Here is a 22,514-nt window from a genome sequence, read left to right on the forward strand (position 1 = left end):
CTTATATTATTTATATAATGATATAATAGAGCAAATGAAATCATGTAACTAGTTAAAAGTATTCTTTTCATCATAAACTACTTATGTTATTGATTTTTTTATTTTATATTATTAGTCTGCAGCAAAAACCTGAACCTGAACCAGGATCTGAACCCAGCTGTGTGTCCATGAAGAGTGACCGGTCTATGGGTCACCTTATTCAGTTTAAAGATGGGCAAGCTGTTGATGAAAGGTAAGAATTTGAAAATGAACGTTGTAATTATCTGATTCTCCCAAGAAGAAGAATCCAGACTTGGTATAGAGCTTTGTAGTCTGTTGTAGGACTCAACAATATGTGTCTGTGACGAGGGAGCAGGGAATTCGGACCCAAATGCAGAGAGGAGGCAGGCAGGCAGGAGGTGGTCAAACTGAGGTATTTAATATAACAAAGGGAGGCAGTACAAGGACTGGAAACATACAAAATAGAACACTGACGGCAGGAGCAAACAGAACACACAAAGGAACAAACACCAGACATGGGCAAGCACACAAGACGATCTGACAAGAGACAAAGGGAACACAGAGGCTAAATACATGAGGTGACAGGCAAATCATAAACAGGTGAGACAACAGGTGAAGCACATCAGGGCGGGGCAGGACAATCACAAAGGAGGGAAAACACAGGAAGTAGAACAAGACATGACAGAAAACAGAAAACGGGAACAACTAACAGAAGACATGGAATCTACTAAATACAGAAACTTAACACTAAACACAAGGGAGAGCAGAGAACACAGGAAGACACAGGGAACGTAAATACACAGTCCAGAATAAAGCAAACAGGATGAATACAGAAAACCAGAAAGGAAACAAAATTGCAAGCAAAAACACCGAAACCATAACAGTGTCAGCAGTGACATAACAGTGTACATCTGCTGCATGAATAAATTAATAAAATTAACTTCTACTTTATTAGTCAACAAAGTTTCAAAGATCGATTATCAACTGACATGAGACAGCATCTTTCATCAGATTACATTTTGGTGAATAGTTACTGATCCACTGTCTTTGTTTGTATCAGGATGCTGCAACAGAAACCTGGACCTGAACCCAGCTGTGTGTCCATGAAGAGTGACCGGTCTATGGGTCCTCCTATTGACTTTAAAGATGGACAAGCTGCTGATGAAAGGTAAGAATTTAAAACTTTGTTATTATCAGACTCTCTCAGAGTTTTCATGGTCTAGTAGTAGTTTTTATCTGATGCCCAGTGATACCAGGACCAGAACCACCAGACAGATTAGCGCCGCCCAAGATGATTTTGATTGGTTTAAATAAATGCCAATAAACTAGATCAGAACATATGTTGGAAGTAATTTTAATAGTAGCAATAATAACACTACATAAAGAGGCCAAAACAACCCAATGATAAGTTATACAGCCCTCCTCCTGCCTGTCCTTCTCCTCTTCATCATTTTCCTCCTCCTCATCACCACCTTGACTAGACTTAACTACACACTAAAAACTCCTGGGTTATTCAAACCAGTTTCTGGGTTATTTGTGTTGGGTTAAAATTATGGGTTATTTTTTCAGAGATTAACCATTTTCTGGGTTATAGGTCTAATATTTTGACCCAATTCCTGGGTTGTTTGGGTTTCTGGGTTAGTTTTCAAAGAGTAACCCATGTTCTGGGTTATAGGGTTTGTCTCTCTCGCTCTCTCTCTCTCTCTCTCTCTCTCTTTCTCTCTCTATCTATCTATATATATATATATATATGTATATATATATATATATATATATATATATATATATACATATATAATGTATTTTTTGTTGGAGTGGTGTTTTATGGAGTTACTATATTATCATGTCAACATAGTTTATAATATGAACAATCACACTTGTGTGTTGTGTACATTATGATAAAACAGTATCACCAGTATTTGTAGGAGAAATAAAGTGACACACCCGCTAAACATGGGTATATGTCCCGCTTGTTGTGAGAGGGTCATCCCTTTTCTCCCATTCATTTTGGAGGGTGATCCAAAATGTATTGCTGGTGAAGGGAGGGTCAGGTCTATTTTGACTGAAGGTCCCAAAACTCCTCCGGTGGCCCCTTAAATAAATAACGAACAGTCCCTAAAACAAAGTTTTATTTTCTGAAATAAGACATACTGGCCTTGGGTTACTAACCCAAGTTATTTTTGACCCAACTCCTGGGTTAAAAAGGGACCAACTAATTTCTGGGTTATTTCAACCCAGAAAATTGGGTTGTTCTTTTGACCCAGAAGTTGGGTTATATTAACTACACTGTTGGGTTATTTTAACCCAAAATTTGGGTCAAGTAAAAAGAATAACCCAATTTTCTGGGTTGAAATAACCCAGAAATTAGTTGGTCCCTTTGTAACCCAGGAGTTGACCCAGGAGTTTTTAGTGTGTAATAACAATAGAAATAATAATAAACTTGAAGACGTTGCATACTGTATTTACATATGAAATAAAAAACTTGTAAACTTGTGATAGACTAGAATTATCGGCATATATTAATGAGTTTAGGAAGTCATTGTTATAATAGCATAATAAATGCATATTCCTTCTCAAACCCACTTTGACCTAATGCACACATATTACTGCCAAACGTACCAATAGTGCACCTGTCATGTCTCTTCTTCTGGGTCCTGGTCCTGCTTCATCAGTGCTGCTCTCGCTGACAGTGCTAACCTTGGCCTTTCCTCTAAGGAGCATGGCAGTTACTTTAGAGCATTTTTCTTTTTAATCTCAACTTCTCCGCGCCCCCCATTTCTCTCATCTCCACCATCACTTTTTTTTGGTTTTGACATTTTCAGTTTTCTCTGTGTTACCAATGATTTGAAACTGTCTGTGTAACTTCAGAGGGAGGTGACACGGCTGAGGGTCAGGCTGAGCCAATCAGATTTAACAAAAAGCGGAGCACGCCAAGTTGCTACTGCTACCTACCGGCAGTAAGACGAGTGCTTAGGGACATCTACAAATTACAACACTGAAAAAAAAAGATACAACAAAAATATGTATTAATTTAATGATTAAATAAGGTAGTGTCTCCAAACTTACCTCAATTATAATTTCTTTCTTGCTATTTGTAATTACTATTTTAACTTAAATTAGTTAAGTTAAATTAATAAATATTTTGTTGTATCTCTTTTTGGTGTGTACATTTGTAGACGTCCCTAGCACTCATCTTACTGCCGGTAGCAGCAGAGAGCAGAAGCCAGCAGGCAAGTGTTATTTAAATAAACTCCTGGTCTACTTACAAACTTTCCAATCCATCGTTTTATGAGTACATAACCTATTTGTACTACGTGTAAAAGTTTGGTATCATTTTGGGCCTTATAAGAGGGGTAACTTACAAAATACACAGTTGGATCCATTAGCGCTTGCACTAAGCTAACCAGCTAATAACGCTAACCCTCCCAATGTTCGATCCAGGTGAAAAAAGCTTCTGGGAGGGTGTTTGGCTCGAGGTCGTGGTGAAAAGGACCCTAGGGTGAAATTACTCCGAACCATCACTTTCAATGAAGTTAACTGTTCCTCCCAGTTAGAGAGGAAATGCCGTAAACATTCATGTAAATATTTACAATCACTCCCCAAAGGAACCAAGGAGGCCTGCCGTGTTACACCATCTGAATTATTTGAAAACTTGCCATTTTCAGCTTGTAGCTTGCTAGCTTTTAATGTGGTGTTGTTTCCCGTAGCAAAGGGATTTGGAGAAAGGCAACACAGAGATCAGAAGGGGAAGGGAATGTGCCAGATGTCAGGTAATTATACTGGAAATATACACTACCGGTCAAAAGTTTTAGAACACCCCAATATTTCCAGGTTTTTATTGAAATTCATGTCTTATTGTACTCTGAAATGAATATAGAATAGATAAATAGAACAAATGAACAATTTAAGTTAAAAAAGAAATCATGGAATCAATTTATAAACCAAAATGTATTCTAAATTTTTGACTCATCAGATATAACAGCTGAACACACTCGTGGCATTCTTTCTACAATCAAATATTCTTCAGAAAGTTCTTCCCAACTCTGTTGCAGAAGTTCCCATAAATGTGTGGCACTTGTAGGTTGCTTTGCTTTCACTTTTCTGTCCAGTTCATCCCAAACCAGCTCAATGGGGTTTAAGTCTGGTGACTGTGCTGGCCACTCCATGTTTTTAAGCTTACCATCTTGTTCTTTTTTCCTAAGATAGTTCTGGCATAGCTTGGACTTATGTTTTGGGTTATTATCTTGCTGTAGGATGAACCCCTGACCAACTAGGCGCATGCCTTTCACTCTGTACAAATCACCGACCCTGGATCCAGCAAAACAGCCCCAGACCATCATGTTTCCTCCTCCATGTTTGACAGTTGATGTCACACACTGAGGAACCATCCATTCGCCTACTTGATGGCGTACAAAAATCCTGCGTGATGAACCGAAGATTTTAAATTTTGATTCATCAGTCCATAACACCTCCTTCCAGTCTTCAGTAGTCCATTGCCGATGTTTCTTGGACCAGGCAAGCCTCTTTTTCTTATTCTGACGTCTTAGCAATGGCTTTCTTGCTGCAACTCGACCTATCAAACCTGCAGCTCCAAGTCTTCTCTTTACAGCTGAAACTGAGACTTGCTTATTACGACCACTATTAAGCTGTGCTTGAAGCTGTTGTCCTGTGAGCCGCAACTGTTGACTCTCAGAAACTTGTCTTCTGATTCTGTTGTGGCTTTGGGTCTGCCAGACCTCTTCCTGTCAGAGTTTCCCCCAGTTTCTAAGTGCCTTTTGATGGTGAAGAATCCTGTACTCACTGACACCTTGACTTTCTTCGCAATTTCTCTGTAGGAAAGACCAAAATTCTTAAGTGTTATGATGGTCTGTCTCTCTTCCATTGTTAATTGCCTTTTTCCTGCCATTTTTATAGCAACACACTACTTTCTGCAGTACAATACTGTTCAAATAATGCTCACGAGGGTACGGTACCACAGTGTGTTCCAACAATACTTTTATACAAACAGAGGGGGTTGTAAGTAATCCAGATAAGTTGGAACACCTGTGGGAATTGGGAGCATCAACATTCAAAGCTTGATCAACCTCCATTGCTGCAGAACAGCTTTACATTGTTTACCCATTTCTTGTTCCCTGAAAAGGCCTTTTTTGTAAAAACTGAAATGTACATTATTTTTGCTTAACCTTACTTTTTAAAACCTTAGGCAGTTCACCACTTACCTTTGTACCATTTGAAGCTATCAGAACCGCCCGAGGCATAAGCGAACTAAGCGGCTGCTTGGGGCCCCCAGGCCACCAGGGGGCCCCCAATCGAAAGTTGTTTTTTCTCCTTAACATTCGCCGACGGTCCCATCTGGGCTCCCGTAGTTCAGAATGGGCCCAGCCCTCCCCCCGCGCGTTTGCCATGGAGATACACAAACAACATGGCAGCGACAGCGGCTAATATTAGTTATTTTTTTAACTAGTCGTTTCATTACTTACTTAACCGTAATCTCCGCCGAAATGACCGGCAACACATGGTGCTCTTTACCCGGCTCAAAGTCACCTATTCTCGAATAACTGAACCACGAACTACCGCTGACCTGACGGAGCGAGTATTGGACGGAGCACCATGGAGCACCGTCAGCTGTTGAGGAACTCGCTTGCAGCTCAACACATCTACTAGAACGCGCCATTAACCCGCTGATACGACCGAGCTGTGACGGAGGTCTGTAGCCGCTTAAACAACTAGCAATCGCCGCTTTATAGCACGGAGCTCCTCTTCAATATTTTTTTTTACCGCTAGTTACTACGATGGAGCTAGCTACAGGTATGCTACACTCATGAGACCATGGCATGTTAATGTACGTTACTCAGCAACAGGTGAAAACAGGAGCAAGTCAAACTACTAAACAACTAAAGTCAAAATGAATTGAACTTTTACTGAGGAAAGAGAAGTGAATTACCTGTATGTGTGAAAACAGCTTTATCTCACGCATCCGTTTAGTTGTTGATAGCATAATTATATAATTTGTTGAATACATAGCATATGATTTTGTCATTCTTTTACGGAGGGCGCCCCCCCAATACAATGGTAGGGAAAACACTCAAATGAATTTGCATAAAATTGGCATGAATAATCATAATGGTATACATGTCCCGTGTGTGTGTGTGTGTGTGTGTGTGTATGTATGTCTGTGTGTGTGTATGTATGTATGTATGTATGTGTGTGTGTGTGTGTGTGTGTGTGTGTGTATATGTCTGTGTGTGTGTGTGTGTGTGTATATGTGTGTGTGTGTGTGTGTGTGTGTGTGTGTGTGTGTGTGTGTGTGTGTGATCTTGTCATTTATTTGTCATCTGCAGATTGATTTTAAGTAGGGGGGAAGAATCGATTTAAATCATGAATCAGATTTTTTGCAAAAAAAATCTTGGATTTTTTTGAGGGCATATCGCCCAGCCCTACTTCCTACTAACACAGTGTATGTCCGGCAAACCCACAGCTGACAACCACGCAGCTAAACTAATTGATGTGGTTGCTAACTCTACCAGACGGGTGGACTTGGACTTAGTCGGCTGATTGTTAACGGTTAATAAGCGGTTAACACGGGCGGGCTATCGGTCAGGACAAAAAATCTAAATATGCATCCCTATCAGGATAAATAGAGAACATGAAGTCCTGTGGGATTGAATGTGTTGTTTGGCCCTGAAGCCCAAGTAGTTGTGTGAAGTCTCTACCTTATTAAGTCAAAAAGCAAAAGGCTATGAATCTGAACACATTTAGGTATTGCCCTTCTCAAGCTGACCATCCCCAAAAATGCACCAGAATACAGGAAATCACATCTATCACATTCAAAATTTTCTGGGGGAGCACCCCCAGACCCCTCCCCCCCCCCTCACAGTTTGCACCCACTTTTGCACAAATAGAGTAGGGGGGGGAGGGTCCTTATGCATCTGTGCCCAGTGGGACAGTAGTTCATAAACCGTCACTGTATTAATACATAACCTCACTGTATTAATTTATAATGTAACATTATAGCGTGTATTTGTGTCAATAATCGTCAAGCACAGGTGACTCCGCGTGGTGGGAGGGGGGGCCCCCAAATCAAATTTTGCTTAGGGCCCCCAAAAGGCTCGGGCCGGCACTGGAAGCTATTCATTGGACTTCAACTGCTAAAATTTCAATAAAAAACAAAAAGGAATTAGGGTGTTCTAAAACTTTTGACCAGTAGTGTACTAATATTGATCCAGACTACTTCGCACTGCTCATAGTTCTCCAGAGGTGCATACCTGGATTTCTTGTACTTCCAAAATCCCAAAACCCTGAATTGTAGGCATTTGTCAATGTGCTGTGTGTCATGATTTAGATTTTAAATTCCAGTATTTATCCAAATGAGCTTTCTAAATCAGAAGCACAATTTACAAGCCCCCTGTATGTTTTTCTCTCTACACCCCCGCCTACTTGCGCACGACCAAAGAAAAAAACGAGAGTCACAGTTTAGCTTGCATGCAGCTAAAGACACTGGGTAACATTTACTCATCAGAGTTGGAGATGACAGAGAAACAACAGAACTGGAAAATTCTCCTGTATGGAGCTAAATCAGGGCCAAATGTTTTGTTCATTTGAAAAAAATATATATAGTTGAAAAAATAAAGCTTGAAATTGAAAAATTAAGTTTTGGTCAAAACTTGGAAAAAATAAAACCATGTATTCAAACTAAAAATAAGTGTATCAATTTTTCTTTCAGTTTGAATAAAATTTAGATTAAATTCTGGAATTATTTTGAATAAATTATAAATTTTCATTTTCACTTTTATATTTGTTTTCAGTTCCACATTTCAGGTTTTCAGATTCAAAACTTATTTTTTCTGACTTCAAATCTTTTTTTTTCGGTTTCAAATCTTTTTTTTTTTGGTTTCAGATCTGTTTTCACTTTCAGATCATTTTTTTTTCGGTTTCAGACTTTTGGCCCTGATTTTGCGTGGGGGCGTGGCTTCAACTCAGAGGGGCGTGGTATTATGAGTGACAGCCTAACAAAGAAGGCAGAAGACTCCTCTGTCATGTTGCCTTCAGGAAATGGTGTTACTGTGAAAACTATGACTGAATGCTTTCTATCCAATATATACATGTGATTTTACTTAACAAACTGATGCCAGTGACAAAGTTCCATTTAAAAATTGTATTGGACAACACATGGTACCAATTACACTATAAGAGCAATAAACTGTGCCAGATTGTGCAGTTCGGCAGGAACAATGACTTCTCCCACTTCCATGTATGACTTTGAATGTAGCACCACAGTATTCACTTGGCAGTCAGCATAGCGTCCGCTCCGCCAAAGCAACCTGCTGGCGCAGCCCACAGGTAAGACATGTGAAAGATATTAGCCTTTTTGAACAGATACTTTGGGTTATTATCCCCGCAGTGGCATTTTTTTGTCATTAACACATAAAGGGAAAATAGGTGGACCGCTGGAAATGAAGCATCGCTAGCACAAAAGTTAGCATTAACTAACGTCAGCTTCACACTAGCTGGTGTTTTTACACCAATTTTAGTGTCCAGCTCAAGTTTTTTGACTTTAACGTGTAGTGGTCTTTGTTAACCTCTGTTTGTCAGAATGACCATAACTCGACAGTGGCTGCCTGCAGCCGTACAATATATAAATGTAAAAACTTATAGATAACTAACATTGCTAGTGTTACCTTTTTCATGGTTAGTTTAAACAACATAACTTGTCCTGGTCCGCTTTGTTAATCAATCAATCAATCAATCAATCAAAGCTTTTATTACGGACACACACGGTCCAGAAAACAGACAGTAAGACATACAAATACAAAAAAGACAAGTTAGTGTATTCTGATACTTAAGTTAGGCTGTGGTAGAAGCCTTCAAAGTTTGCCCACTTGGCATATTTTGTAAGGCATAACTGTCATGCTGTTACATGTAACGTTATAGTGTAAAACGTAATTTATCAGGCCAGAGCATTAATGTAAAGTTTTATTTGTCTACTTTATAAAAAGAGACCTTCTTCACTGCAGCCACTGTCAAGTTATGGTCATTCTGACAAACGGAGGTTAACAAAGACCAAGTTAAAGTAAAAAAACTTGAGCTGGACACTGAAATTAGTTTAAAAACACCAGCTAGTGTGAAGCTAACGTTAGTTAATGCTAACTTTAGTGCTAGCGATGCTTGATTGCCAGCTTTTCCCAGCTGTCCACCTATTTTCCCTTTGTGTTAATCACAAAAAAAATGCCACTGAGGGGATAACGTCGCAAAGTATCTATTCACAAAGGCTAATATCTTTCACATGTCTTACCTGTGGGCTGGTGCCAGTGAATACTGTGGTGCTATAAGTCATACATGGAAGGGGGAGAAGTCATTTTTCCTGCCGAACTGCACAATCTGGCACAGTTTATTGCTCTTATAGTGTAATTGGTACCATGTGTTGTCCAAAACAATTTTTTAAATGGAACTTTGTCACTGGCATCAGTTTGTTAAGTAAACATCACATGTATATAGTGGATAGAAAGCATTCAGTCATAGTTCTCACAGTAACACCATTTCCTGAAGGCAACATGACTGAGGAGTCTTCTGCCTTCTTTGATAGGCTGTCACTCATAATGCCACGCCCCTCTGAGTTGAAACCACGCCCCCTACGCAAAATCAGGGCCAAAAGTCTCAAACCGAAAAAAAATGATCTGAAAGTGAAAAACAGCTCTGAAACCGAAAAAAAAGATTTGAAACCGAAAAAAAAAAATTTGAAGCCCGTAAAAAAAAAAGATTTGAAGCTGTAAAAAAAAAAAAATAAGTTTTGAATCTGAAAACATGAAATGTGGAACTGAAACAAATATAAAAGTGAAAAATGAAAATTTATAATTTATTCAAAATAATTCCAGAATTGAATCTATATTTTATTCAAACTGAAAGAAAAATTGGTACACTTATTTTTAGTTTGAATACATGGTTTTTTTTTCCAAGTTTTGACCAAAACTTAAATTTTCAATTTCAAGCTTTAGTTTTTCAACTAAATATATTTTTTTCAAATGAACAAAACATTTGGCCCCGATTTAGCTCCATACTCCTGCTCCCCTGAAGTCAACAGTGTGGGAACATTTTGCGTTACCTGTGAGTTATGTGAGTTATGGAAACAAACAACTAAGTTAAAGCATTTTGACTCCAAACAAATCCTCAAACTAATGGTGTATTCAATTGCACCTCTTTAAAAACTCTGAGAAACTGTTGTTGCGAAGTAACCTTCTGCCATCTAGTGGCTCATATTGTGGCATTGCTGTCCCTGTTAAAAATAATTCTTTTTCAGGAATGTGCGTACAGTAATCCTCAATGTCATCGATGCATTTTGTGACTTAGCCAATGAGCGTGTATATGCATGCGTCTAAATAATTGTCCTGAACCACATAACACTCCATTGTGTTACCTCAATAGACACAGTTGCCATTTTGTCATCATAAGGACTATGCACAGATCATTAAATGTTCTTACACTTGATGTTTTCTCTACAGAGTTCACCAGGAGAGCTCAGAGGGCCTCAGTGGTCAGTCTGACCTGCAGCAGCAAACAGACCTGGACTCCATATTTATGGTGTGTACATATTAAAAGAAAGTTTTCATTATTAACTACAGATTAAATGATAAACTACCATTCAGATCCCAATAGTCTCCATGCTGCTCTTTTCAAACCAGCAGGCCTTCAGACTGAGAGATGAATCACGTGTTGAGTTCTTTAAACTAAATGTTGAGTTTATCATTCTGTTCCAGCTGTTGGAGGAAAGCATCGTCACTTTTGTAAAGAACGAGCTGAATAAGTTTCAGAAGGTTCTGAGTCCAGATTACCCAGAATGCTTAGAGAGTCAGAGGGAGGATGAGAAGGTTTTGGATGGTGGGGAGGAGGCGCAGAGGAGGAGGAGCAGAGAGGCATTTCTGAAGATCACACTGCACTTCCTGAGGATAATGAAGCAGGAGGAGCTGGCTGATCATCTGCAGAGCAGTAAGACGATGTTAACAGATTTAAAAATGGGACATTTACTAGTCTGAAAATATGCATTAAAATACATACTTATTTTTTGAGAACATCTAATGTTGAAATATGTTCTTTGACTTATTGATCTTCCTTGTTTGTGTGTTGTTTCAGGAAGTAATTCTGGAGTTTGTCAGCGTAAACTCAAGTCTAACCAGAAGAAAAAGTTCCAGTGTGTGTTTGAGGGGATTGCTAAAGCAGGAAACCCAACCCTTTTAAATGAGATGTTCACAGAGATCTTCATCATGGAGGGAGGAACTGCAGAGGTCAATGATGAACATGAGGTCAGACAGATTGAAACAGCGTCCAGAAAACCAGACAGACCAGAAACAATAATCAGATGTGAAGACATCTTTAAAACCCCACCTGGAAGAGATGAACCAATCAGAACAGTGATGACAAAGGGAGTGGCTGGCATCGGGAAAACAGTCTTAACACAGAAGTTCACTCTGGACTGGGCTGAAGACAAAGCCAACCAGGACATCCAGTTCATATTTCCATTCACTTTCAGAGAGCTGAATGTGCTGAAAGAGAAAAAGTACAGCTTGGTGGAACTTGTTGATCACTTCTTCAGTGAAACCAAAGAAGCAGGAATCTGCAGGTTTGAAGAGTTCCAGGTTGTGTTCATCTTTGACGGTCTGGATGAGTGTCGACTTCCTCTGGACTTCCACAACACTGAGATCCTGACTGATGTTACAGAGTCCACCTCAGTGGATGTGCTGCTGACAAACCTCATCAGGGGGAAACTGCTTCCCTCTGCTCGCCTCTGGATAACCACACGACCTGCAGCAGCCAATCAGATCCCTGCTGAGTGTGTTGACATGGTGACAGAGGTCAGAGGTTTTACCGACCCACAGAAGGAGGAGTACTTCAGGAAGCAATTCAGAGACAACAAGCAGGCCAGCGGAATCATCTCCCACATCAAGACATCAAGAAGCCTCCACATCATGTGCCACATCCCAGTCTTCTGCTGGATCACTGCTACAGTTCTGGAGAAGGTGTTGAAGACCAGAGAAGGAGGAGAGCTGCCCAAGACCATGACTGAGATGTATATCCACTTCCTGGTGGTTCAGTCCAAACTGAAGAACATCAAGTATCATAGAGGTGCTGAGACAGATCCACACTGGAGTCCAGAGACCAGGAAGATGATTGAGTCTCTGGGAAAACTGGCTTTTGAGCAGCTGCTGAAAGGCCACCTGATCTTCTATGAATCAGACCTGACAGAGTGTGGCATCGATATCAGAGCAGCCTCAGTGTACTCAGGAGTGTTCACACAGATCTTTAAAGAGGAGAGTGGACTGTACCAGGACAAGGTGTTCTGCTTCGTCCATCTGAGTGTTCAGGAGTTTCTGGCTGCTCTTCATGTCCATCTGTCATTCATCAACTCTGGAGTCAACCTGCTGTCAGAAGAAGAATCAACATCCCGGTTGCTTAATGCCTTCAGAGTCAAACCTAAAGTAAACTGTCTACATCAGAGTGCTGTGGACAAAGCCTTACAGAGTCTGAATGGACACCTGGACTTGTTCCTCCGCTTCCTCCTTGGTCTTTCACTGCAGACCAATCAGACTCTCCTACGAGGTCTGATGACACAGACAGGAAGTAGCTCACAGACCAATCAGAAAACAGTTGAGTACATCAAGACGAAAATCAGTGAGAATCTGTCTGCAGAGAGAAGCATTAATCTGTTCCACTGTCTGAATGAACTGAATGATTGTTCTCTAGTGGAGGAGATCCAACAGTCCCTGAGTTCAGGAAGTCTCTCCACAGATAAACTGTCTCCTGCTCAGTGGTCAGCTCTGGTCTTCATCTTACTGTCATCAGAAAAAGATCTGGATGTGTTTGACCTGAAGAAATACTCTGCTTCAGAGGAGGCTCTTCTGAGGCTGCTGCCAGTGGTCAAAGCCTCCAACAAAGCTCTGTACGTGAACACAGACCTATACAGATTAATTTAGTTTTTCTTTAATTAGAATTTGTTTTTGTTTGTTTATATCTGTGTTCTTATCTGTTGCTGATTCCTTTTCAGACTGAGTGGCTGTACCCTGTCAGAGAGAAGTTGTGAAGCTCTGTCCTCAGTTCTCAGCTCCCAGTCCTCTAGGCTGAGAGAGCTGGACCTGAGTAATAACAACCTGCAGGATTCAGGAGTGGATCATCTGTCCTCTGGATTGAAGAGTCCACATTGCAGACTGGAAACTCTCAGGTTGGTGTTCAGTTAGGACCTGAGTAACAATACAAGTTAAAGCAACATTGTGTAATATTAATATTTTTTTTCTCGATTTGTGTCCCTACAGTTTCACAGTAATTTACTTCTACACTGCTATCATAAATATCGATACCTCTACACATGCATTTGTTATGATGACATTACTTGTAATCGAAATCTAGCAACTCAACAACTCTGCTAACAGAGCCAAAGGTGCAACAACACAAGACATAGCAACCAGCTAATATTACTTAATAGTCCAAATACAAGAAGGCCAGCTTCCTGTCCTGCCCTTTTTTTATTTCGCAAAACTCTCTGCAACGTCTAAATGCAAGTCAGAGTTGTCTGGCGGAAGCTCAGCTACTCTCTTCTGGTCTCTTTTTAGCTTCCTTTACTCTTTTCAGCTTACCTTCGCTACACCCTGAGGAAGGCTCAAGCCGATGTGACGATCCCCTTTTTGACAGTCTCACTACGTTGTGTATGTGGATCTGCACCAGATCGGAAACCAGACCGAATCAGGATAGGCATGTCCACATCACAGACAGACATAGAAACAGTTATCAGGAGTTCTGCTCTTTATTAAACTTGTTTTAACTGTGATCATATAGTGGAAAGTTTTTTTAACAAAAGTATGACAATATATGTCTTACAATACCTTGTCTCTCTCAGAGTAAGATATAACATAAATAAATTAAAACCTCAGCTTCTAAGGCCTTTCTGCTATATAAAAATACATTATATTAAATAGTATAGTGTCTTTGACACCGGAATGTATCTTCCCCAGTAACATTACACATTTTTCACATAATTAAAGTCAACATCAAATACAGTGACAGTTACTTGGCCATGGGGAAACCAGACCAAATCAGGATAGGCATGTTGACATCACATACAGATACATAAAAGTCCTACACAATGCACAGTAAGTCAGAATGGAGAAATAGCATTAGAAGCAATGCCAAATAGGCTACATTTAGCATTCAGCTTTGAGCCTAAAATTAGTGACTCACTAATTACGCTGGGTTTGTACAGTCAGCTTCAACAACAGCAGGACGGGGCAATTAAATGCAATCCCAGTCAAAAATCGATACTAGCATAAACCTTCTTCCTTATCCAGCTGCTGCAATAAATACGCAGAGGAGGAGAAATCAGTCTCCACAAAATCATCTGATTATTTATTTGAGCTTTAGAATGTAATCACTGCAAAACAATTATAAAATAAGGTTTATTTATCTTTCTCTCTCTAATATACAATGACAATTTAAAGTAGCTACACACCATTATTTCTTGTTGTGTACAGCTGGACTGTAAAGCCCCACCCATTTCTAGCACTAAGGGTAGTTGTTATATATTGCTCCCGGGTTGTGGCCAGGTCCTACCTGAATTGTGTGTGTGTGTGTGTGTGTGTGTGTGTGTGTGTGTGTGTGTGTGTGTAGTCTCTCAGGCTGTATGATCTCAGAGGAAGGCTGTACTTCTCTGGCCTCAGCTCTGAGATCCAACCCCTCCCATCTGAGAGTGCTGGACCTGAGCTACAATCATCTAGGAGACTCAGGAGTGAAGCTGCTTTCTAATTTACTGGAGGATCCAAGCTGGAGACTGGACACTCTAAGGTATGGATGGATGAACACTTTTATTTGTCACTAACTGAGAAACTCTGGTTCTTGTTGAATGGAGGATCTAAGTGAAGGTGTATTACAGGGGTTCTCAATCTTATAACACAAATACTGATTTTTACTCAAGGTCAAAGGTCCGGAATGATTCGATTGGCATTAACAAAATAAGATTTAATCAACTTACATATCACTTTTATGCAACATACTTTCAAGTTGAGTACTCACTTTTCCTAATCAACTTTTGTAGCGTTACAGGTAGCTTAAATTAGGGAAACCAGTACCAAATGGGACCTTTTTTGGTAGCTTATAAAATAATTGAATTAAGTTAGTAAAATAAGCAAAACCTTTTTATCCTATTTACATGTCATTTATTTAGACCATTTTACACACAAACTAAATAAAACCCCTCCAAACCTCCAGCCTTTCAGTCTGTCATCAGGGCATAGAGAATGCTGTTGTACATGTCTCAGAGTAAAGCCGCCTACACATGATAGGCGGCAACACCGCTCTGCAGCGGTTGTTCCATTGATTTCCTACGGGGGGGCGGTGGCGTCCAACTATGTACTGTGCTACCCCTGGCGTTGTGCACCGCAGCTCAGATTTGCCGCTCTGTGCTCCGCTCAAAGTTCAAATTATTTAAACTTTGACCTAGTTGCTGCTGATCTTTCAAAGGTGCAACCAATGAGATAATGGAAATGACGTTGCTCTCTGCGCTTTGCTCTGAAAATAGTGTATCATGTGTATGGAGCTTAAGTGTAACCACACCGTGACAGCTTTAGCAGCATTGCCCTGAGTTTGACTTGAACAAGCTGCAGAGTCAACGTAGTCTCTCTCCGTCTCATTTCACACTATGATGGTTAAACCTTAAAATTATCCACAGCCCTGGAGTATGAAGTTGATTGGGACTTTGTTTCTTCCTGCAGGGTGGACCATGGTGGACCACAGAGACTGAGACCTGGTGTGAGGAAGTGTGAGTGTGTTTTAAGTTTGCTCTAAGAGAACTCAGCTGTGTGTTACACTAGTTTAACCCCTTCCTGGCGCTGGAAGTATATTATAAGATGAGGTTACTTTCTATTTCAATGTTTTACTGAACAGGATCCTGAGTGCTTAGTAGTTGATGTTGAATTGGCTAAATCTCCCTTTACCAGTGGATGTTATTATTATAGGCATAAGTAACTATGAAGAAATAATCAAGAAACAATAGCACGGTGCCTCCACTGTGCTCCACACTACCCAACACACTATGAGCTATATCGGCATTTCCCCAGAAACAAATGTTAAGTTTTGTAAATGTAAACCGTAGTAAAATGAAATGTTCAGGACAGTCAGGTAAAATGTATAACACAAAGAAATGTATTTTACTATTCTGGATTATCTTTTTGTGTCGTATTCAAATATTTAGTTTTAGTCTTTTTTTCAAGATATTCCTTTATGTTATACATAAACATCTTTACTGCTTTTAAAGTCTCAAATAAAACTCTTACCATGTGCCAATGCACTTAAAAATCCCTTAGAGAAAATGATTGCTACCAATGCATTCAGTGGCGTAACGAGCCAACACCGGGCCCTTAAGCAGGATTATCAAGGTGGGCCCCCCTACTATAGCACGTGATGACGGCGCAATGTCCACGAGTAGGCTACCATGAGTAGGACAGGATAGGATCATAGAGACACTGCATATAAGAGATGAGATGACTGACAAAATCAGGAGTAGCCTACGTGCACCACAACAACAAAAACACGGGTGAATGCGCACCATAACACATGAAAAAACACACAAGGACATCCTTCCAGGATTTCACGTCCTTTTGTTGAGATTGTTGCGGCCCAAAATGCCTGATTTCCCGGGAGCTTTTGTAAAAAACTGTGATAAAAGTTGCAATGTCTTTTGTATGTTTGTTGCAATGAAGTTGTAGAAGACAGTAAAAGTTGCAAAAAAATATAGTATATATATATATATACATGTTTTGGGGAATAATAATTATTATTATTAATTAATTACTCTGAGCTGATATTTCCTAGGGAACCTTACCAAAAAGGCTCAGGATGCTGCAAATGTTGGTATAATATGAAAGTGGCTGGTGGATTTAAGACAAAAAATGATAATTTATTGAATTAATCAAATGTGAACATATATGTCACTATCAGTGGCTTGTTGAGCTTTACATTGTTAGTTAATTTCCTATCAATATAGGTCATCGTTTACATCTCATCTGCATCCACTGTGTGTGATTGTGTGTGTGTGTGTGTGTGTGTGTGTGTGTGTGTGTGTGTGTGTGTGTGTGTGTGTGTGTGTGTGTGTGTGTGTGTGTGTGTGTGTGTGTGTGTGTGTGCGTGCATGCATCAGTCGCGGGGGAAATGGAGCAGCAGCCCCGCCCCCTGCAGAGAGCCGACAGTATTGAAACAGCAGCAGCTTCAGTGACAGCGTACATTGATGTTAAAATGTCTCCATGTTGGCAGGACGGTCTATCGCTGTACGTTTTGTTGGTAAATGTGAGATGTTCGAGTCACACACACGTCTTGTCTTCATAACAGAAACTAGGAAATTAATTTGACCTGTTCTCACTCCCGCTTGGTCAGTGGCTGCAGGTGGGACTGCTGGGATTGTCACAAGTAATGAAAATGCGATAGGGGGCCGCGGCTGTCAATCAATATCTTCCAGTGTTGCAGGCCCCTGATTGGTCCGGGCCCATAAGCACCGCTTACCCTGCTTACCGATAGTTACGCGTCAGAATACATTTCAAGCAAGTGTCCTCTAACCCCTTTATCACTTAAATATGAAACTTTGGCAGTTGACTTAAATTGTACGTAGGTAAGTTACCCTTTAAAATAAAATAAAACTCCTTTCTTTCTCTCACAAGAACACACCAGAGTTAACCAATGCTTCAGACGATTTTAGCTTATCAAATATAAAACAGTTACTTTAAACATTATTTATATTTTTGGGATTTAACCAGTTTAAACTTTTTAAATGTTCAGTTTCTGCCGAACCTTAGATTTTTTTTTTTTTCCACCGAACCGAAACCTATAAGCTTTGCAATGTCGATTGGTCTGGTGGTGGCGAGGACCCTAAACAATACACAATATGGCCGCTGTTAAAAACATTTGCGTATGAAACATCTGGAAGAATACGAGTTGTGCATGAAGGAATCTCAGACAGCAGCCAGAATGCAGCAACTTCAGGTACAGCAAAGGAAGGACAGTCTCTGCTAAAAACTGGTGTTAACCAGACAGAACCTCTCCCGGGCTGTCAGCTGTTCTCTCGGTAAATGAGTCTCCCTACAGTGGGAGCAGAGTGACTGAACGGCCGGCTGCTGCTCGTTAGCTAACGTTAGCTTTCTAATGTCACCCACCCAACATGCCTTCATCATACACTGGTTAGCGAAACTTTGCCAAACAAAATAGTCACTGAGCTGGCGATAGCGATGTGCTAGCGAAGTTGTTACATTTAACTATTTTAGAGGCTGTGGATGCTGTTTACTTTATTAATGTGTTTACGGTGTTAATAGACTAATGATGGGAGGAGGATTCGGTATTCGGTTTATAAGGCATGTGTCATATCCAGTGTGCCATCACCACCCTACTCTACACCTGAACTCGAGCATTGAGAACATTGTTTGTGTACACAGTAGTTTACTAAAAAGAAAGGTTTTGAATAACTCACTTTAGCTCAGTTGGTTTCTCCGCTCGCCACCATCTTGCCAGTCAAAAAGAGTCGATCTCTGAATGCACCGTAACAGGCAGGGGAGCAACTACCCAGTGTCAGAGGGTATGCAGGAACAATTTTGGCGTAAATCATCATTGATGGCATTCGAGCACATGCGTTGCGGATGTTTAAATTTGCATTCTGATGTGTTTACTACGTCCCTGCTGTCAGACAGAGGCTAATTGTTATAGTTTCCATCTCTGTCTGAACTATTTTTTCCCCAAAAAGGACACCGTGAATAGGTTGGTCAACAGAACTTCAAACCCTACTGGACATTTAGTTTTGTGTGGTCTAACTAACAGAACTCCTACCTGATGTCATCACCTCATGTCTGTCTCATTCACTCCTTGCCTGTGTTCTTCTCCACTAAGACATATTGTCAAACAAACATTATGTAATAGATTTTCCACATTAGTTTTTCCATATTAATAATATGAAGAAATGAATCTGTTGGTATCAAGTGGCTCCCCCTACACTTCCACCTAATGTTAGACCTACCTGTTGCCTTCCCCTGTCTTTCCTGATCCACCATCCTCACACCTGAATGAAATGCAGTAAGGTTGTGCTGCTGTTGAAATTACAATCACATTTTGGATTTAAAAAATACAAATATGGAGAGCCACTTAGCACAGACCTTTAGAGAGAGAGAGAGAGAGAGAGAGAGAGAGAGAGAGAGAGAGAGAGAGAGAGAGAGAGAGAGATGTGACCCTTTAATTCCATGTCACCCTACAGATGTAACTATAGCCTGTATATGTCTGACAGCTAATGGTAAAACAAAATATATGCATGATTCCATAGTACCAGAGTTATTGCATTAGTTATGTTTTCCAGATTATTGTCATTTATTGTACATGCTAACTTATATTTTCCAGTTTTCAGCTCAGAAACCTGGGTTTTGCATATTCTAAGCTAGCCATGAATCCCCATTTGGCTGCTACAATCCTAGCTAGTCTGTTAACATGAATATTTGGCTGCTACATTTCCAGTGTTAGCTAACGCTAGCTAGTCTGTTAACATGAATATTTGGCTGCTACATTTCCAGTGTTAGCTAACGCCAGCTAGTCTGTTAACATGAATATTTGGCTGTTATGTAATAACATTGAGGAAATGCAGAAATGATTTTGAAATGATTTCGAAACGCACAAGAGCAGCTAGATATAAAAAATCATTTTTAAATAATTTTTTTTTTTTTTTTTTTTTTTACCATCGCTTTGGCACCCCCATGGTGCTGCGCCCCTATTCGGCGCATATAGCACATACCCACTTTTTGCGCCACTGGTAACAGAGAGGAGAGTAAAGACGGACAGCTCCTAAAGCTTAGTTCCATATAAATACACGGAGAATTTGTTGTTTAGTCTTTAGTGAAAATCAATATTGACCTTGTAGTTGAAAAAGGAGCCTCATATAAGAATGACATTTCCTCCTATAGTCCGTTCAGACATACTATGAGGTTGACACTTTTTCTTTTTTCACTTTTTTCTTCCGTCCTAATTATGCTTTTAAAGGAAAGTTTGACTCGGGTACATTCACAAAAAGACCCTAGGTTGCATTTTGGCGAGAGTTACGCTTTAACAAAGAAAAAAAGAGCTGAATAGAGTCAACAAGCTGGATTGGATGGGAAAAAACAAAACCCAAGTACTGAACTGTTTCCTCCAACAACAGAGCACTAGCTCATCTCTTTTCTTTTTCTCTCTCCTGTGAAATAAAGCTGCCTTCAAGAGCAGTCGGAAACGTCGAGATCTATAAAAAGTCTACTTTTTCTTTTTGTGGGGTTTAAGAACACAACAGGATGTTACACAAATGGGCTGTTTCAGTGACACTCCCAATGTGGAGAATCGCCCCGTTTCTTAACGAAGACGAAATCAGCCGAGTAGAGTCAACGAGCTGGACTGATGAAACCTCTGCAGGCTGCAGGTTCACCAGGCAACCGTCTGTGTGGCTCTCAGGTCCGGCGGCGGAGTCCCTCCTGATACAAGGCAGTAGCCACAGCAGCTAATGAACACTGTCCTCCATAGGGCCGCACAGTGGCCCTCATTTATGAAGGGCGTACGACCTAAAACAGGCGTAGGACGGGCGTACGCCGATTCCTACGCAAAGCTCGCCATTTATCAATTTGAACGTGAGCGTAGGCTGAGATCAAATCTCACGTCTGGTCTGAACTCGTGTACGCAAGTTTTCGCGTCAGTGTGGCCTTGCGGTGCAGCATATAATCAGTTTAACAGGAGAAGAAGAAGTCATCAGTTGGTCACTTATCAGCAATGGCAGATCTGTCTCTTTTAGAAGACCTCTATGAGCCGGTACAACAGTGCACACGTACGCGCACGGGCCACGGTGGAGAGCTCCATCGGATTGATTAAGGGCAGATGGCTCGCATCAGTGGGGGGGGACCCTACTATACACGGCAGAAAAAGTCTGCAACATTGTTTTAGCCTATTCCTCGCTTTTAAAAGGTAGCCTATAGTGTTATGTTTGGCAATGATATTTAATACAGGAAACATGACGATGCACAACATTTTTATTTAATCTTCAGGTTTTCATTTCTCTGTCGTGAATTATTTATTTCTGCCATTGACCGAGTTATTTTGGCTTGTTTTCCCAGCCCCTCTGCTGTCAGGAGACAGGGTCGAGGTGGTGGTCTCCCTCAGCTGTTGTCTCGTTCTGACTCATGAAAAAAAACACGAGTAAAATAAAAGACACTGCATAAACTCCGCTACTGTGTGTTTATTCAAATATAAGCACACCTACATGTAGGCCTAAGAGATAGAAGCCTGTATATTACTATTAGGACTATAGAATACATATGTCAAATGTATAAATTAGATAAAATTCAGCTGGAGTCCGATTTACTACGGCAACACTGTTGACCTCATCAGTGATCTCTTTCCATTCCCCATTCTTTCTCCAGCCTTTAATAACAGTTTTCAGGCTGCCAAATAGTACACACGTTAGTAAAAATGAATCTGAGATATCAGGGTTTCAATCTCCACCTCTGAGAAGTTCCGCTTCTCAGCCAGATTACGTCTCGCCATGTCGTAAATTGTAGGGGCCTCAAAACCCAGAATATATTGGGCCGTGATATTTAAATGACGATGGTTTCCAGCCGCTGCATTTATTAATGTACGACCATTCTTACGCTCTGATTGGTGTGATACAAACGTTTCATGAATCACACATAAAGCCTGTCATAAGATGATTTCTGCGCTCATATCTGGTTTCTACGTTTGATACGGTTGATAAATCAGGGCCAATATGTTGTTTTATCCTCATCTCGATATCAAATGCCGCAATAAATACACCACGAAAGACACTCAGAGATTGTTTGAGATAGTTGGAAGAAAAGATCAGTAGAAAACTTTAACAATTTAAAATATAACCTATATAGCCATTTATGTTTAACTTAATGTTCAATTGGTTCAATACAAGAATGTTGGCCAACAAGCAATTTGGCCTTTAACATCGGTTTATTCATTGTAATAATATTGTTATTGCAATATTCAATCCAGACCATAGGCGGTGCAGATATGACTAGGCTACATTATTTTGACCATGTGTGCAAGTATGAATACTGTGTGAGGATTGGTGTGTGTGTGTGTGTTAATGTGTGTGTTAAGCTGTGTGTGGTGTATTTGGCCTGCTGCATTACTCTTCTACAATAACAGCTACTGTATGAAAGCTGCAGTAATGGTTGTCTAAACCCGGCTTGGTGGCTGCTATTTGAAATATGTTCGGTGGGCTAATCACAGTTTTATGGTGCTGTTGTCTCGGCAACTCTAGTTTTAACTTTAGTTAAAATACATAAATAAATCTCTCTCGTTCACTCGCTTAGTAAACCGCGTCAGAGGTGGGCGTGTATCTGCGTGTGTGTGTGTGTAGGCTGTGTGTGTGTCAAGAGAAACTCTAAATTTCAGATCACCCTCACTGAAACATGGAGCAACCCCATAGCACCAGGAAAAGAAAATCTCTGGCACCACCACAGTCCTAGTCC

General features: G+C 40.4%; 3 protein-coding genes and 1 pseudogene across 3 annotated transcripts in view; 2 read left to right on the forward strand and 2 right to left on the reverse strand.

The window, feature by feature from the left end:
- The window catches only part of LOC114552945 (heterochromatin protein 1-like), a 600,023-nt gene that overhangs the window by 371,401 nt on the left and 206,108 nt on the right, over positions 1-22,514 (reverse strand). The window lies entirely within an intron of this gene.
- The window catches only part of LOC114553107 (NACHT, LRR and PYD domains-containing protein 3-like), a 582,600-nt gene that overhangs the window by 368,297 nt on the left and 191,789 nt on the right, over positions 1-22,514 (reverse strand). The gene's annotated exons all lie outside the window — the stretch shown is intronic.
- LOC114553109 (NACHT, LRR and PYD domains-containing protein 4-like) overlaps positions 1-22,514 on the forward strand; it is a 239,017-nt gene that overhangs the window by 146,639 nt on the left and 69,864 nt on the right. The gene's annotated exons all lie outside the window — the stretch shown is intronic.
- LOC114553115 (protein NLRC3-like) overlaps positions 5,712-22,514 on the forward strand; it is a 25,488-nt pseudogene continuing 8,685 nt past the window's right edge.

The sequence above is a fragment of the Perca flavescens genome, chromosome 3, assembly GCF_004354835.1.
Source record: "Perca flavescens isolate YP-PL-M2 chromosome 3, PFLA_1.0, whole genome shotgun sequence".
Classification (NCBI taxonomy): domain Eukaryota; kingdom Metazoa; phylum Chordata; class Actinopteri; order Perciformes; family Percidae; genus Perca; species Perca flavescens.